Below are 17,580 nucleotides of genomic sequence, written 5' to 3' on the forward strand. Positions count from 1 at the left end.
CAAGGGCCATTTCTCAGATTGCTGCAGCCCTTTGGGTCTCACGGACATGAGCCCTGTTGGATTTCAAAGCCAGATGTTTTGGAGGCTTGTCTCTCATGTGCAAATCTTAAAAGTTGGGGTGCCTTTTTTGGGTACAAACCCTTCACTCCTCTGGGAGCAGCTCTGGGTTTATGTTTCCTCCTGATTGTGGATTGCCATGCCAGGGATGGGGTTTGTGATGAGATTGGATCTCAGCCTCTCCTACCGCTTTGATGTGGCCTTTTGCTCATTTTCCCCATGTAGAGATGCTCAGCTAGTTTTCAGAGGAAATTGTTCCATATATAGCTGTAGATTCAGTGTGTGCGTAGGAGGAGGTGGGTCCAGAATCTTCTTACATCATCGTCTTGGGCTGCCTCCCTTGCTTGTACTTTTTAAAAAGCTGTTACTCCAGTTTCCTTATTTAACCTTTGGCTATCTGGTTTATCAAGTTTTTTTTATCCTTTAATGCCTTCCTGTGGCCTACATAGCATTATTCTATTTTTGTATTTCCTTCTTTTTGCCATTTTTGTAGTTGCATTTCTGCTTTGTCATAATATGTAACACTTGTACATCAGTTTTTCATTGTCATTCTGACCTTTGCTTCATATATTGCTTTATATATTTTTAAATGCTCACACCATCAGTCCTTTGCCTGAAATTTTCCCAGTTATCACTTGGTTGGATGAGGCTCATCCTTAATACAGAGGTTGTTCAAATAAGGCCCACAGTCCAAATATGGCCCATAGCCCATTTTTATATGGCTTCTGAGCTAAGAATTTTTCTCCTTATTTTTAAAGGATTGTATAAAACACACACACACACAAACCAAAGAATAATGAGTGACAGAAACCGTATATGACCCTCAAAGCCCATAATATCTACCATCAGGCCCTTTACAGAGCAAGTTTGCTGACCTCTGCTCTTGCAAATTCCTTAAGAAGGGCTGATGGGTACAGAATCCTCTAAGTTTTTATATGTTTCTAACTAATTTTCTTAGTCTTGCTATTTGAAGGACAATGTATCTGGATATAAAATCCTTGGTTCACACACATTCTTTGAGTTTTTTTTTAACACATTCTTAGAGTTTTAAAAAAATGCTACTTGTTTTAACTTTTTATTGCTGCTACCTTAAACCCTTAAAATAATACACACTTATTATTTCATACTTTTTGTGCATCAGGAATACAGACACAGCGAGGCTAGAGTCTCACTCAGGGTTTCATAGGCTGAAAGCAAGGTATCAGCAAGGCTGTGCTTCTCTCTGGAGGTCTAGGGAAGAATTTGCTTTGAAGCTCAACCTGGTTGTTGGCAGAATTCAGTTTTTTTTTTTTTGCAGTTTTAGGACTGAGGTCAACATTTCCTTGCTGGTTTTCAGCCGGGGGCTGCTCTCAGCTCCTAGAGGACACCTGCATTCTTTGCCATGTGGCCTTCTCCATCTTCAAGGCAGCAAGGGCATGTGAAATCTTGTGCTTCAAATCTCCGACTTCCCCTTCTGTAACCAGGTGGGGAAAACAGTTTTTAAAAGACTCACGTGATTAGACCAGGATACTCTTCCTTTCTTAAAGTCAATTGTAACATATAATTGAATCATGAGGAAAATCACCATTTTCACAGTCGCAGGGATGGTGTAGGCATGCATATCAGAGTGTAGGAAATCTCAGGGCCTTAGAATTCTGCCTACCACACTGCTGCACTGTTGCTTTGCTTGGTGTGTTGGTTTTTAAATGTCTATTGCCAGTTTCTTTTGCCTTTTAAGTTATTTGATCTTTTTGCCTGTAGACTTTGATAACATTTTGTCTTTGAAATCTAATAGTTTTATTAGAATATGTCTCAAAGTTGATCAGTTTTCCCAGGGTACCCACAGCGTCCTTATAATGTAGATTCATATATACGTTTTTTTTCTACTTTTGGAAAGTGTGCTTGGGCTGTAGGTTAAAATATTACTTCTATTCTACTGTTTTTTTCCTCAGGGCCTCCAATAACACAATTATTTTTCCTTCTTTGCCTATTTTCCATTCCATTTACATTTTCTCTGAACTTCTTTATACAATTTTCATTTTCTTGGTTGTTTTCCTGCCTTTCTTCAATGACTGTTATTCTCATCTGAATCCGTTCTCCCTTGAGCATCTTGTAACTTATTCCTCATTTCTGAGACAATTTTGTCTTTTTTTCTATTTCTTTCCTGAGTTTAAACAACTCTCCTTTTACTTCTGATGTTTGTCCATTTCTGTTCTCAGTTTTTGAATTTGTTTCCCAGTGGTTTATCGTGTCCTCAAAAGTTTGTCTGAAATACATTTGTTTGGAATGTTCACTTTTCCTGTCCTCCTCCATGAATGCTTATTGGAAATTTTCCTCAGTTGAAATGTAGGGAATTTCACTTCCTGACTTTCTGCAGTAGCTCTGTACGGACTTAACTTTCCTCTTGTTCACAGGTATGGTATTTTATGCTTGTCTTTTTTCTTACTGGCCCTAAAATTTTCCCTTTTTCTCTTTCCCCTTAACACTTTCGAAAGAGGGCTTCTCCCTTTTGCCTTTATTACTCCTCCAGAATCTATGCATTTTGATGACTGCCCCCTTAAAACATGCCTGTACCTTTTAAATCATGTATGTACTTTGAAGTCCCTTTCCTGTAGTTCATGCTCTGATCTGCCTGGACACTTTTTAGTATTTCCAGATTTAGGGTGCAATTAGTATTTGTGCTGGCAGTTCAAGATCAACCTTAGACTCCTTCCCTTGTTTCCTTTTTCTGTCTTCACTGCACTTATTTTGGTCTACCTTTGTCTGCCACAGAGCCTTTTATTGAGGGAGGTGGGGCAGAAGTGTGAGAGAGCCATGCATGGGGATTTGGTGATTTTTTTTCTCCTCATTTTACTTAATTATTTTGAAGATTTGACATTATCTGCCTTCGAGTTATATAGAGTATGATTTTGTGTAGAATTTACTTTTTCTTTCTTGTTTCATATTGCTTGTGAAGGGAGTATTAGGAGGCAGACAGCTAAGTGGCTGCCATGTCTTTATTTACCTGAAAGCCCCTATACATAGGTTACTAACGAAATAGTTTTAAAAGCTTTAGGAAGAACTTGACAGCTTGTGGCTGTCCATTAGTGCTCTGGAGAAAAACGAGTGTCAGTATGAGGACCCTATCCGCTACTCAAAGTTTTCTGGCTGCAGTGTAAATGAAGTTCACTAGTGACCTTGGTGTTTTTTCTCCACTTACAAACTTTTGACATCTATGGTTTTGATCTGGTCTACCTCCTTTTCCCCTTACTTCTGGATATATCACTTAGATTTCCTTTGGGGACCACCCTCAGTTTCAGAGATGGACACATCTCACATAGAGACCTAACCAGTCAGTATACAATTCAGCTTTCAAGTCACAGTGATTGTTTGAGGGTGGCATTGAACCAATCCTTCCAATAAGACTCAATCCTGATCTCTTATTAGAACTATATAAGAAAAGAAAAACACTCTGCTGGGGCTGGTAATCAGGAAATATTCCAGTCTGTTTTAGTCTTCTATATATTGTTCATCGTTTCTGACCATTTAGAAAAAGGATTACATTAGCAAATGGTTTACAGAGTCCCTATTGCCCAAGGAAATCCAAGGTGGAGAAAATATTATAGTATGGTGCCACCATAGAGCCATCTCACTCAATGAAGTGAGAGATCACCAGAGATAAAAGCCCAGAATAAACACTCTTGAGAAGAGAGATGTCAAATATTATCAAATAGTCAAATTTCTTAGAAAACCTCCTCTTTTTTCGAAAGTATTCTGGGGTAGACCCCACAGCTGAAGTAAAGGAGGACTAGTCCTCCCTTTTTTAAAACAGGCTCAAATATAAACTAGAGAACTTATTAAGAAAAAAATTGAAATGTGAAACTATTTTTAGAAAATATATAATATGTGGCCAGATGTTTTTAGAGAGGCTTAGAGAGTAGACAAGCTATGGCTCTCTAGATAAAAATTGACCCCTGAGATAAAAACTAGACCAAAAGGTCTTCTGTTAAGAATTGGAAGCCTGTAGGTAAAGAAGCCAGGAGAATAGTGCAAGTGAAAGGAGCACTGAAATAACAATTGTTCAATTCTGGCTAAGAAGCTGAAGGACAATCCAAAATCTGTCTAATCATGGCCGCTCTGAAGGAGACCTGAGTCCACAACAGTTCCTCGTCCTTCCTCTAAACTCCCAAGTGGAACAATATAGCATTCTTGTTGATATTAGTGTTCTCTATCCTTAATCCTGCTACTCTGGAACATCAGATCCTCAGAGGAGTTTTGAGGTTGTCTAAAAAGCAAAATGACTTACGGTGAGAGAGACAGAGAGGATTTTGTCTTAATGTAAAAATGACTGACATGATAAAAGATGATGAAGAATTTGAAAATGTAATCATAGAAGCTTGAGAAGAAATCAACTTTATTTGATTTGGTCTACTAGAACCACTCTGAAAACTGAGAATTTACAACAACTCTAAGTCTCAACCCATATCTGATACTTTGGGATCTCTGTTGGAGAAATATTTCTTTATTCTTTGTGGCACCTACAGATTTAATAGGCAGGATCTACTTCCAGAGAAAATATACTGCAGCCCTTTCATATTATCAGATTATAGCTGATGTGACATTAGATTACCTACACTAGCCTAAAGAAATGACTCAAGGAATTACCAAAGATACTTACATGTGGAATCCCCCCAAAAAAGTTCAAACTCATAGAAACAGAGATTAGAAAAGTGATTTCCAGGGGTTGGGAGGTAGAGGAAATAGGAAGCAGTTGGGAAAAGGGTACAAAGTTTCAGTTATAAGATAATGTATAACATGATGATTGTGGTTGAAAATACTGTCTTGTATAAGTAAAATTTACTAACAGTAGAAATTAAATGCTGTCACCAAATTTTTTTAAAAAAGATGTGAGGTGATGGATGTGTTAATTAGCAAGATGAGAAGAATCTTTCACAGTGAATATCAAATTATTACAATGTATACTTTAAATATCTTATAATTTAATGTCAGTTATACCTCAATAAAGCTGACCAAAAAATTACCAAAGAAATAGCTATGGTCTCAGAATCCCCAAGGGTAAATGACTTTACAGACAGGCTAACTGGAACAAAGTCAATTAGAGTTCAGATGGATTCTTCCTAGATTTTCATAAATCTCTTTTTGTACTGACGTGAAAAGGTTAGGCCATGCTCTAGGGGTGTTAAAAACATGGCACTGCCTGTCCCTTAAATCAGTAGAAGCCGTGGCTTAGTCTCCTTGCTTCAGAACAATTACAGTCTTCAAGAAATTAGTCAAAGCATCTTCAGATCTTGTGTTAGGCTCACCTTTAAATCTGATGTTACCACAGGCAGTATATCTCTATTGCTAAAGGAAATCACTCATCATTTTTCTACTAGTTAACTACATAATTATAAACTATTGCCACTTTCTTTTTCTCATATTACCATCTACTGGTATAATATTCTTTGAATATACAGAGTAGTTACAATAATTGTTTTAATGTCCTTGTCTGTCAACTCTAATGTTTGTGTTAGTTCTGGGTCAATTTTGATTTTCTCATTATGGGCCCTATTTTCCTGCTTCTTTGCATGCCTGATAATTTTGCCAGAAATCGTGATTCTACCTTGATGGGTACCATATTTTTTTGTATCCTTCTAAATATTCTTAAGCTCTGTTTTGGAACACAGTTACTTGGAAATGGGTCATTTGGGGCCATGCTGTGAAGACGTGTTAGGAGCAGAGCTGTGTTGACTCCAGGGCTCACTATTCACTACTACTGAGGCCAAGCCCTGTTGTATACTACCCAGTGCCCGGAAATCACAAGGTTTCCAATTCTGGCTGGTGAGAACTGGTACTGCACGCTTGTGTGTGTGTGTGCGCGTGTGTGTGCATGCATGGGCATGCTGGGCACTGTCACTTCTAACCCTTTTGGATGGCCTTTTCTCCAGCCTTAGGTAGATTCCTCAAAGGCATGTGCTGCCCAGTACTCAGCTCAGTACTCAGAGAGGACCTTGTGGGCGTCTCTGTGCGGCTCTCTCCTCTCCCGTCCTGTGTCCTGGAACGCTTGCAGCCTGTGTCTCCCTGGACTCTCAATTCTCATTCCTTAACCCAGGGAACCCATCCTGATTTCCACTCCTTGCATCACAGGCTGAACTCCCTCAAGGCTGTAAGTCGAGGCAACAATAGGGCTCACCTCACTTGTTCCCTTTCTTTCAGGGATGAGAGTGCTTTGTTACTTGATGTCCAGTCTCTTAAAAACCATTGTTTCATATTTTGTCTGTTTTTTTGTTATTTCAAATGAAAGTAGAGGGTCACAATAGAAGCTAGTATATATGATAGATACTCTAAACGTACTATAGAAACACTTCTAAAGTATCATAGAAATGCTTTAACAAATCATCACACTAAATAGGCTGTTTTAACTATAATCTTGACTAGAAATGATCATCAGTCTAACTCTATAATTCTCCTCTTGTTCTGGATGAGGATATTAATATTCTTGGCATGTGACTGTTACGACAACACTCATTTGCAACCCATTAAGACTGATCATCTCTCCTGTGCAGCAATTGGGATCTTTGTTCCTATGCATATTTCAGGACCAAGGTTTTCAGTGCCACCCCAGGACCAGGTTAATTGTTCTCTGGGGATCTTTTTTCCTATGCATATTTCAGGACCAAGGTTTTCAGTGCCACCCCAGGACCAGGTTAATTGTTCTCTGGGGCTCTTAGTTAGGCTGTTTCAAGATTCTGACTCCCCAATACCATCAAATTGACAATACCTTCTTACCCCCAAAGGGATAAATACTATAGGAGTTAGACAACTTAAGGAGGCTTTTACCAGCCTGCCAATCAGTGAGCCCCTCACTCTTGAAAGTCAGACACACAAATGGATGCCCTCCAGGAAACTTGCCTCTGAATGTCAATTAATCAACAATAGTCTCACTCAAGTACTACACACCTGCAGATGATGTCAACCCACTTAAACCTCTGAAACTCTTCCAGTGCTTGAACTCCATGCTTTCTCAAAACCCTATATAAGATCAGCAGTTTGCTCTGATCAGGGGGGCCACTGTCTGTCTAACATCTCTCCCCTACCACAGTAAGCAATAAATTCAGTGGTGTTTTTTTATTTTTTAGTATTTTGTTCTATTTTTAAAATTTATTTATTTTGGGCTGCATTGGGTATTCGTTGCTGCGTGTGGCTTTCTCTAGTTGCAGAGAGCAGGGGCTACACTTTGTTGCAGTGCGTGGGCTTCTCATTGTGGTGCCTTCTCTTGTTGCGGAGCATGGGCTCTAGGTGTGCGGGCTGCAGTAGTTGCAGCATGCGGACTCAGTAGTTGCAGCACGCAGGCCCTAGAGTGCAGGCTTCAGTAGTTGTGGCACATGGGCTTAGTTGCTCTGCGGCATGTGGGATCTTCCTGGACCAGGGATTGAACCTATGTCTCCTGCATTGACAGGTGGATTCCTAAACACTGCACCACCAGGGAAGTCCCCAGCTGTGTTTTTTTATATTAGATATTGAGTGCTGGGCTCATCAACCTCTGAGTCTTATATTTGATATTCTAATTTTATAATTGCTCATTTGATTTAGGTCCTAATACTATTATCAGCAGCTACCATTACTTGAGCATCAATTAAGCCAGGTATTATGCCAGCTGTTTACATACTTTAAATCTGGATTATTTAATCTGAAATGAGAAGATAAAGCTGAATTTATTGCTTACTATAGTAAGGGAGAGCTACATTGGTCAGGCATAATCTCCTGGAACAGAGTTGAATAAACTTCTTTGTAAATGTCCAAGGAAACTGCAAATACAACCTCTGAGATATCTTATATACGAATAGAGATATGGTCTTATAAAAGGTGTGCTAGTAATTACCCAGCATAGAAGGGTATATGTTTACTAGACAGTGGGAGAGTTTTTACCACTTTTCAGGTGATCGTATTTCCAGGGAGTATCTACTAGATGTTAGACTAGGACATTTCACTGAAATAAAGTATCATATCATTTAGTTGCCAAATCATCCAGTACCTCATTAAATGCTTTTTGATAAAATTTACTTAAAACAATAGCCAAGTATCATGCAACAGCATCTCCTATCATACAACACATTAATATAAATTTACTGGGTGGAAAATGGGGAAAGGGACAAAAAAGATGGGGTGGTTCTGTATTGATATCAAAGAGTTCATAAAAGGATAAACTCAGGTCCAAAATCTTCAGTCCACATCAAAGACTTCATGTCCTGATGACGGTGGAAACAGCCCAGCCCTAGTTGCTGGGCTCAGGGAATCAGGGTGATGTAGCTGTTCTAAGTGAAGAAGCTCCTCTGTCAAGGACACCACCTCTCTTTAGTTCAGAATGACACTTCTTCGGCACAAGTCTAAGATTCAGTTTATTCTCCCATCGATGTAGAGCAGACTGATCGGATATGCTGCTGTGCCTTTCATCTTGGTCCTATTGGAAAGAAAACACACCCCAAAACTGTTAGAAACTAACTGCAGAGCTGAGGACCTATTTTGTCTTTATGGATGTCATTTTCTTTTCAAGATAGGTGGTTCTAAACTAGACAGCTTGGGAGAGGTAGAACTTTTAAGAAAGAAATTCAGTTCATTGGTTTTCCAAACAGCAGTTTAAAGAGATCTACAGATTAGTGGAGAGTAGCTGGATGAAGAGAGAACTTGTGTAATTAGAAATCTGAGAAGGAACAAATCCAGAATTGCTTAAGACACACAAATATTCCACCTCTTTCCGCCACCTGTCTTCCCTCTGCAACGGGTTTTTGGTCAGCTCAAGTTGTAGGCCATCGCGTTTGCACTTAAACCAGCACCAAGCTTGTTCCAGGTTAGCTGTTATCTGCACATACAAATGTTCTCATTAAAATTTACAACAAAGGAACACTTAATCATTTTGTGTATTAGTTCAAGAGACTCTTTTTTTTTTTTTTTTTTTTTTTTTTGCGGTACACGGGCCTCTCACTGTTGTGGCCTCTCCCGTTGTGGAGCACAGGCTCCGGACGCGCAGGCTCAGTGGCCATGGCTCATGGGCCCAGCCATTCCGCGGCGTGTGGGATCTTCCCGGACCGGGGCACGAACCCGTTTCCCCTGCATCAGCAGGCGGACTCTCAACCATTGTGCCACCAGGGAAGCCTGAGACTCTTTCTTTTTACACTGTATAATTTAAAAGCTTTATTTCCCCCCACAATTAGCAAATGGGCTTCATATTAGTTAAACTGGAAGTATTCTTCCTATAGTTGCCAGTTCAAGAGACTTTACCTAGATATTAAAAGACTCACATTCTAACTGCATGGTCTTTGCAACCTGTTTGTATAATACACATCCTCCTATAGATGAGAGAATAATTTCTGAATATGGAGTTAAACAATGAATACAAACCTGCTGATTTTCATGCATTTGTTAATATTTCCTGGACGTGAACTGAGGTGAGAGGGCTCGGGAGAAAGTTAAGGTAGGAGTGAAAGTACAAGATGCCATTGAAAATTCATGTGGTAATTCAAACCACACTTTGAGTTCTGTTCTCTGAGACTAAACACTTCTCCAAAGTCCCTGAACTGTAAAGCCTAGATTTTCCTGCTGTGCTTTATAAAGGTAATAGAACGAATTAGTAAAAACACTGGACCAGCTTAGTGTAAATGGTATTTTTTATTTCCTTTATCAAAATATTTTATACTTTAGCTCCTAAGCACAAACTTCCAAATGATCTGTTAGACTTGAAAACAGTCCCTCTAATAGTCTGCCTTTGAAGATGATCTAGAATCAGTATTCATTTACTTGACAAATATTTATTGAGTGCCTATATGTGCCTAGCACTTTTCTATGTATTTGGGATATTATTTTGAAGGTAGAGCCAACAGGTTTTTATTATATATAAAGGTTGCTTCAAAATAGCTGTAGAACATATCCTCTAGAATAAAAAGCAAAATGACTGGTTTTCCCCCTTTGATTATTTATGTTTCATGGACAGCATTTTCATGTTTTGACTCTGAGGTCTCAGAGACTAGTGTATTTCTCTCTTGCTTGGGAGAAGGCAAGTTCGATGAGACCAGGGGCTTCTTTTGGCTTATTCACCCTATAGCTCCATCACCTAGCACGGTACAAGCCATATAATAGGTCCTTTATAAATTTGTGCTACTATGTACTTGTCCCCTATTAACCAGGTCACAGTGTGAGTACAAAATAGTGAGACGAGAAAATAGAGCTCTGCTTGTCATTTAACTTTTATAAAGCTACAAAGCTAAAGTATTTTCCAGGTTTGTTTGTGCATCCTGACGACAGACACACTCCCATCCACCCACAAACCAAACCCCACTTTTCTCTTTATCAGAAGTGGAGGGAAAGATGCTTGAAATGACATTCATTGTACATCATGTCTCGTCTTGTATGGTGAATGAGAATGGAGCCAACGTTTATTGAAACTTACTCCAAGCCATCTATCAGAGTAACAGTGGTAGGTAATAACTTCCTGACTATTATAGAAGTGGTAACTGATGAGTTACAGAAAGTAAATGTAACTTCCTTAAGGGCCCAGTAAGTGTCATTGTTGGCAAACTCACAAGAGACGAGTCCATATTCCTTTTAATTAATTAATTAATTATTTAAAACATCTTTATTGGAGTATAATTGCTTTACAGTGGTGTTAGGTTCTGCTTTATAACAAAGTGAATCCGTTATACATATACATATGTCCCCATATCTCTTCCCTCTTGTGTCACCCTCCCTCCCACCCTCCCTATCCCACCCCTCTAGGTGGTCACAAAGCACTGAGCTGATCTCCCTGTGCTATGCAGCCGCTTCCCACTAGCTATCTATTTTACGTTTGGTAGTGTGTATATGTCCAAGCCACTCTCTCACTTCGTCCCAGCTTACCCTTCCCCCTCCCTGTATCCTCAAGTCCATTCTCTAGTAGGTCTGTGTCTTTATTCCCGTCTTGCCCTTAGGTTCTTCATGACTTTTGTTCTTTTTTTTTTTAGATTCCATATATATGTGTTAGCATATGGTATCTGATTTTCTCTTTCTGACTTACTTCACTCTTTATGACAGACTCTAGGTCCATCCACCTCAGTATAAATAACTCAATTTCGTTTACTTTTATGGCGAGTAATATTCCATTGTATATATGTGCCACATCTTCTTCGTCCATTCATCTGTTGATGGACACTTAGGTTGCTTCCATGTCCTGGCTATTGTAAATAGAGCTGCAATGAACATTGTGGTACATGACTCTTTTTGAATTATGGTTTTCTCAGGGTATATGCCCAATAGTGGTATTGCTGGGTCATATGCTAGTTCTATTTTTAGGTTTTTAAGGAATCTCCATACTGTTCTCTATAGTGGGTGTATCAATTTACATTCCCACCAACAGTGCAAGAGGGTTCCCTTTTCTCCACCCACTCTCCAGCATTTATTATTTGTAGATTTTTTTTTTTTTTTGCAGTACACGGGCCTGTCACTGTTGTGGCCTCTCCCATTGTGGAGCACAGGCTCTGGACGCGCAGGCTCAGCGGCCATGGCTCACGGGCCCAGCTGCTCCGTGGCATGTGGGATCTTCCCAGACCGGGGCATGAACCCGTGTCCCCTGTATCGGCAGGTGGACTCCCAACCACTGCACCACCAGGGAAGCCCAATTGTTTGTAGAATTTTTGATGATGGCCATTCAGACTGGTGTGAGGTGATACCTCACTGTAGTTTCGATTTGCATTTCTCTAATGATTAGTGATGTTGAGCATCTTTTCATGTGTTTGTTCGCCATCTGTATCTTCTTAGGAGAAATGTCTCTTTAGGTCTTCTGCCCATTTTTGGATTGTGTTTTCTGTTTTTTTGATATTGAGCTGCATGAGCTGCTTGTATATTTTGGAGATTAATCTTTTGTCAGTTGCTTGATTTGCAAACATTTTCTCCCATTCTGAGGGTGGTCTTTTCATCTTGTTTGTGGTTTCCTTTGTTGTGCAAAAGATTTTAAGTTTCATTCGGTACCATTTGTTTCTGTTTCTGTTTCTGTTTCCATTTCTCTAGGAGGTGGGTCAAAAAGGATCTTGCTGTGATTTATGTCATAGAGTGTCCTCTAAGAGTTTGATAGTGTCTGGCCTTACATTTAGGTCTTTAATCCATTTTGAGTTTATTTTGTGTATGGTGTTAGGGAGTGTTCTAATTTCATTCTTTTACATGTAGCTCTCCTGTTTTCCCAGCACCACTTATTGAAGAGGCTGTCTTTTATCCATTGTATATTCTTGCCTCCTTTGTCAAAGATAAGTTGACCATATGTGAGTGGATTTATCTCAGGGCTTCCTATCCTGTTCCATTGATCTATATTTCTGTTTTTGTGCCAGTACCATACTGTCTTGATAACTGTAGCTTTGTAGTATAGTCTGAAGTCTGGGAGCCTGATTCCTCCAGCTCTGTCTTTCTTTCTCAAGATTGCTTTGGCTATTCAGGGTCTTTTGTGTTTCCATACAAATTGTGAAATTTGTAAGTTGCTTTGGGTGGTATAGTCATATTCACAAATGTTGATTCTTCCAATCCAAGAACATGGTATACCTCTCCATCTGTTTGTATCATCTTTAACTTCTTTCATCAGTGTCTTATAGTTTTCTGCATACAGGTCTTTTGTCTCCTTAGGTAGGTTTCTTCCTAGGTATTTTATTGTTTTTGTTGCAATGGTAAATGTGTTTCCTTAATTTCACTTTCAGATTTTTCATCATTATTGTATAGGAATGCTAGAGATTTCTGTGCATTAATTTTGTATCCTGCTACACTACCAAATTCATTGATTAGCTCTAGTAGTTTTCTGGTAGCATCTTTAGGATTCTCTATGTATAGTATCATGTCATCTGCAAAAAGTAATGTTTTATTTCTTTTTTTCTGATTTTCATTCCCTTTTTTTCTTTTCCTTCTCTGATAGCTGTGGCTAAAACTTCCAAAACTATGCTGAATAATAGTGGTAAGAGTGGGCAACCTTGTCTTCTTCCTGATCTTAGAGGAAATGGTTTCAGTTTTTCCCCATTGAGGATGATATGCCTATTTTCTGGAGGGTTTTTATCATAAATGGGTTTTGACTTTTGTCAAAAGCTTTGTCTGTATCTATTGAGATGGTCATATGGTTTTCTCCTTCAGTTTGTTAATATGTTGTATCACATTGATTGATTTGTGTATATTGAAGAATCCTTGCATTCCTGGGATAAACCCCACTTGATCATGGTGTATGATCCTTTTAATGTGCTGTAGGGATTCTGTTTGCTAGTATTTTGTTGAGGATTTTTTCATCTATGTTCATGAGCAATATTGGCGTGTAGTTTTCTTTCTTTGTGACATCTTTGTCTGGTTTTGATATCAGGGTGATGGTGGCCTCACAGAATGAGTTTGGGCGTGTTCCTCCCTCTGCTATATTTTGGGAGAGTTTCAGAAGGATAGGTGTTAGCTCTTCTCTAAATGTTTGATAGAATTCATCTGTGGATCCATCTGGTCCTGGGCTTTTGTTTATTGGAAGATTTTTAATCACAGTTTCAATTTCAGTGCTTGTGATTGGACTGTTCATATTTTCTCTTTCTTCCTGGTTCAGTCTCGGAAGGTTGTGCATTTCTAAGAATTTGTCCATTTCTTCCAGGTTGTCCATTTTATTGGCATAGAGTTGCTTGTAGTAATCTCTCATGATCCTTTGTATTTCTGAAGTGTCAGTTGTTACTTCTCCTTTTTCATTTATAATTCTATTGATTTGTGTCTTCTTCCTTTTTTTCTTGATGAGTCTGGCTAATGGTTTATCAATTTTGTTTATCTTCTCAAAGAACCAGCTTTTAGTTTTATTGATCTTTGCTATTGTTTCCTTCATTTCTATTTCATTTATTTCTCATCTTTATGATTTCTTTCCTTCTGCTAACTTTGGGGTTATTTTGTTCTTCCTTCTCTAATTGCTTTAGGTGTAAGGTTAAGTCGTTTATTTGAGATGTTTCTTGTTTCTTGAGGTAGGATTTTTTTGCTATAAACTTCCCTCTTAGCACTGCTTCTGCTGCATCCCATAGGTTTTGTGTCGTCGTTTTCATTGTCATTTGTTTCTAGGTATTTTTTTGATTTACTCTTTGATTTCTTCAGTGATCTCTTGGTTATTTAGCTGTGTATTGTTTAGCCTCCATGTATTTGTATTTCCTACAGATTTTTGCCTGTAGTTAATCGATATCCAGTCTCATAGCATTGTGGTCAGAAAAGATACTTGATACGATTTCAGTTTTCTTAAATTTACTGAGGATTGATCTGTGACCCAAGATATGATCTATTCTGAGTGTTCCATGAGCACTTGAGAAGAAAGTATATTCTGTTGTTTCTGGATGGAATGTCCTATAAATGTCAATTAAGTCCATCTTGTTTAATGTATCATTTGAAGCTTGTGTTTCCTTATTTCTTTCCAGTTTGGATGATCTGTTCATTGGTGCAAGTGGGGTGTTAAAGTCCCCTGCTGTGATTGTGTTGCTCTTGATTTCCCCTTTTATGGCTGTTAGCATTTGCGTTATGTTTTGAGGTGCTCCTATGATGGGTGCATATTTACAATTGTTATATCTTCTTCTTGGATCAATCTCTTGACCATTATGTAGTGTCCTTGTCTCTTGTAATAGTCTTGATTTTAAAGTCTATTTTGTCTGATATGAGAATTGCTACTCCAGCTTTCTTTTGCTTTCCATTTGCATGCAATATCTTTTTCTATCCCCTCACTTTCAGTCTGTATGTGTCCCTAGGTCTGAAGTGGCTCTCTTGTAGAGAGCATATATATGGGTCTTGTTTTTGTATCCATTCAGCCAGTCTGTGTCTTTTGGTTGGAGCAATTAAACCATTTACATTTAAAGTAATTATTGATATGTATGCTACTATTACCATTTTCTTAATTGTTTTGGGTTTGTTATTGTAGGTCTTTTCCTTCTCTTGTGTTTCCTGCCTAGAGAAGTTCCTTTAGCATTTGTTGTAAAGCTGGTTTGGTGGTGCTGATTTCTCTTAGATTTTTCTTTTAAAGGTTTTAATTTCTCTGTTGAATCTGAATGACATCCTTGCTGGGTAGAGTAATATTGGTTGTAGGTTTTTCCCTTTCACCACTTTAATTATGTTCTGCCACTCCCTTTTGGGTTGCAGAGTTTCTGCTGAAAAATCAGCTGTTAACCTTATGGGGATTCCCTTGTATGTTATTTGTTGCTTTTCCTTTGCTGCTTTTAACATTTTTTCCTTTTATTTAAATTTTGATAGTTTGATTAATGTGTCTCGGCATGTTTCTCTTTGGGTTTATCCTGTGTGGTACTCTCTGTGCTTCCTGGACTTGATTGACTATTTCATTTCCCATGTTAGGGAACTTCTCAACTATAATCTCTTCAAATATTTTCTGAGTCCCTTTCTTTTCTCTTCTTCTTCTGGGACCCCTATATTTCAAATGTTGGTGTGTTTAATGTTGTCCCAGAGGTCTCTGAGACTGCCCTCAATTCTTTTCATTCTTTTATTCTGCTCCCTGGCAGTTATTTCCACCATCTTGTCTTCCAGCTCACTTATCCATTCTTTTGCCTCAGTTATTCTGCTACTGATTTCTTCTAGAGTATTTCTAATTTCAGTAACTGTTTGTTTGTTTGCTCTTTAATTCTTCTAGATCCTTGTTAAATGTTTTTTTGTAATTTCTCCATTCTGTTTCCGAGATTTTGGATCACCTTTACTATCATTACTCTGAATTCTTTTTCAGGTAGCTTGCCTATTTCATCTTCACTTATTTGTCTTTTAGGTTTTCACCTTGTTCCTTCATCTGTAACATTTTTTTTGTCATTTCATTTTTTTTTGATGGGTGGTGCTGTATTCCTATCTATCTTACTGGTTGTCTGGCCTGAGACATCCAGCACTGGAGTTTGCAGGCAGTTGGATAGAGCCGGGTCTTGGTGCTGAGATGAGGACCTCCAGGATGCCTCACTCCCATTAATTTTCCCTGGGGTTTGATGTTCTCTGTTAGTGCAGCAGACTTGGAGCTCCCACCACAGCAGCTCGGGCCTCACCTCTGTCCTGGGAACCAAGATCTTGCAAGTTTTGTGGTATTGTAAAAAAGAAAAAGAAAAAGGAAAAAAAGGACCAGAGCAGCACAATATCAAAGAATAAAAAAGAAAATAAAATTAGAAACATACAAAATATATTAGGAAATATAAAACTATAATTGAAACAAGTGCAACAAGGTAAAATAAAACCACAACAGAAAAAAGGGGGGGGGTACAAGCCAAAAGGAGAGAATAATAACAAAGTATAAAGAATAAAATAAAATTAGAAAAATAAAAGATTAGGAAATATAAAAATATAAGAGAATCAACAATGAGTCAACAAGGTAAAACAGAACCCAATCTAAGAGAGGAAAAGAAAAAAAGCCTTAGATATGGGGGGGTGGGGTATAGGCAGGAGTGGAACTTAGGCAGGGTCAGGGTTTAAGGTGGGGCAGGACCTAGGCTCAGAACCCCCATAGCAGGAAAAGGCACTGGGGGTGGGGCCTAGGTGGGGTGATGTTCAAGTGTGGGGCAGGGCCTCTGCTTAGGACCTGGGTGGAAGGAAGGGAGGGCCTCTGCAGTGTGAGGTTCTGGAGTTTGGAGGTAAGGCCCTGAGTGAGGGTGTGTGGGTGGGGTTTAGGCCCAGTGCCTTGGACGGGGTCTCTGAGTGTAGAGGTGGGGCCCTGGGTGGGGGGGTGTAGGGGCAGGGCTTGGGCTCTGCATAGTAGGAGGGAGGCTCTGAGGATTAGGCCCAGGAGCCCAACAGGGAAAGTGCTGGCCCTGTTTCCTTCCATTGCTCTGTGCCCTCCACCACTGTCTCCTCCAGGGTCTCCCCCGTTGCTGCAGGACCCCTAGCCGTGGGTGTGTCCCACTGAGTGTAGGAACTCCTCCCCTCGCCCAGCCACCCCTCAGGGGTGCCAGTCACACAGGTCCAGCCTTTACTTTTCTTCCCCCTTCCATCCGACTCCCTCAGGACCCGCACAGCTGGAGGGGGCCTCAGTGAGCAGAGGGTCAGGCCCGGGATCTCAGCAGGCTCCGAGGGGCCCAAGTGGGCAGGGGACACCTGGTCCTGGTCCCTTTTGATCCTCTGCCCTCCCATTGGTACCAAAATTTCCCCCGACAGGCATGGAATCCCTTCCCCTCCCCTACCTGCCCGTCAGTCCTGTCCCACCTCAGCTTCTCCTCCCCCTTCACTCCCCCCCACGCCCCAGGTCCTACCTGGTCTCTGGGGGTTACTCCCGTCCCCTTAGGTGTCCGTGGTCCCCCAGGTGCCCTCGTTGTGAGCAGACGCGAATTCCGCATCCTCCTAGTGCACCGTCTTCACCCCGCCCCCCATATTCCTTTTAATATACCATTCTGGCAGTCATATTATCATGTAACTTAATGGCTACAAAAGGGATAAACTGGCAGCAATGTCACTGTGATACCTTTAGCTTAAGAATCTCTTCTTTTTTGAATTTTATTTGTTTATTATACAGCAGGTTCTTATTGGTTATCTATTTTATACATATTAGTGTAGATATGTCAATCCCAATTCCAGGGATTTCTGAAATTTCAGGGG

At 39.7% G+C, this 17,580-nt stretch overlaps 1 pseudogene across 1 annotated transcript in view; it reads right to left on the bottom strand.

The window, feature by feature from the left end:
- Nucleotides 1–8,311: 8,311 nt before the first annotated feature.
- The window catches only part of LOC307057543 (coiled-coil domain-containing protein 150-like), a 148,033-nt pseudogene continuing 138,764 nt past the window's right edge, over nucleotides 8,312–17,580 (bottom strand). The window contains exons 27-28 of the transcript in view: nucleotides 8,765–8,875; nucleotides 8,312–8,476 (exon numbers count right to left, since the gene is read on the bottom strand). The product of the transcript in view is annotated as a coiled-coil domain-containing protein 150-like (transcript). The remainder of the gene's footprint in view (nucleotides 8,477–8,764; nucleotides 8,876–17,580) is intronic.

Source organism: Hyperoodon ampullatus (genome assembly GCF_949752795.1).
Source record: "Hyperoodon ampullatus genome assembly, chromosome: 8".
NCBI lineage: Eukaryota > Metazoa > Chordata > Mammalia > Artiodactyla > Ziphiidae > Hyperoodon > Hyperoodon ampullatus.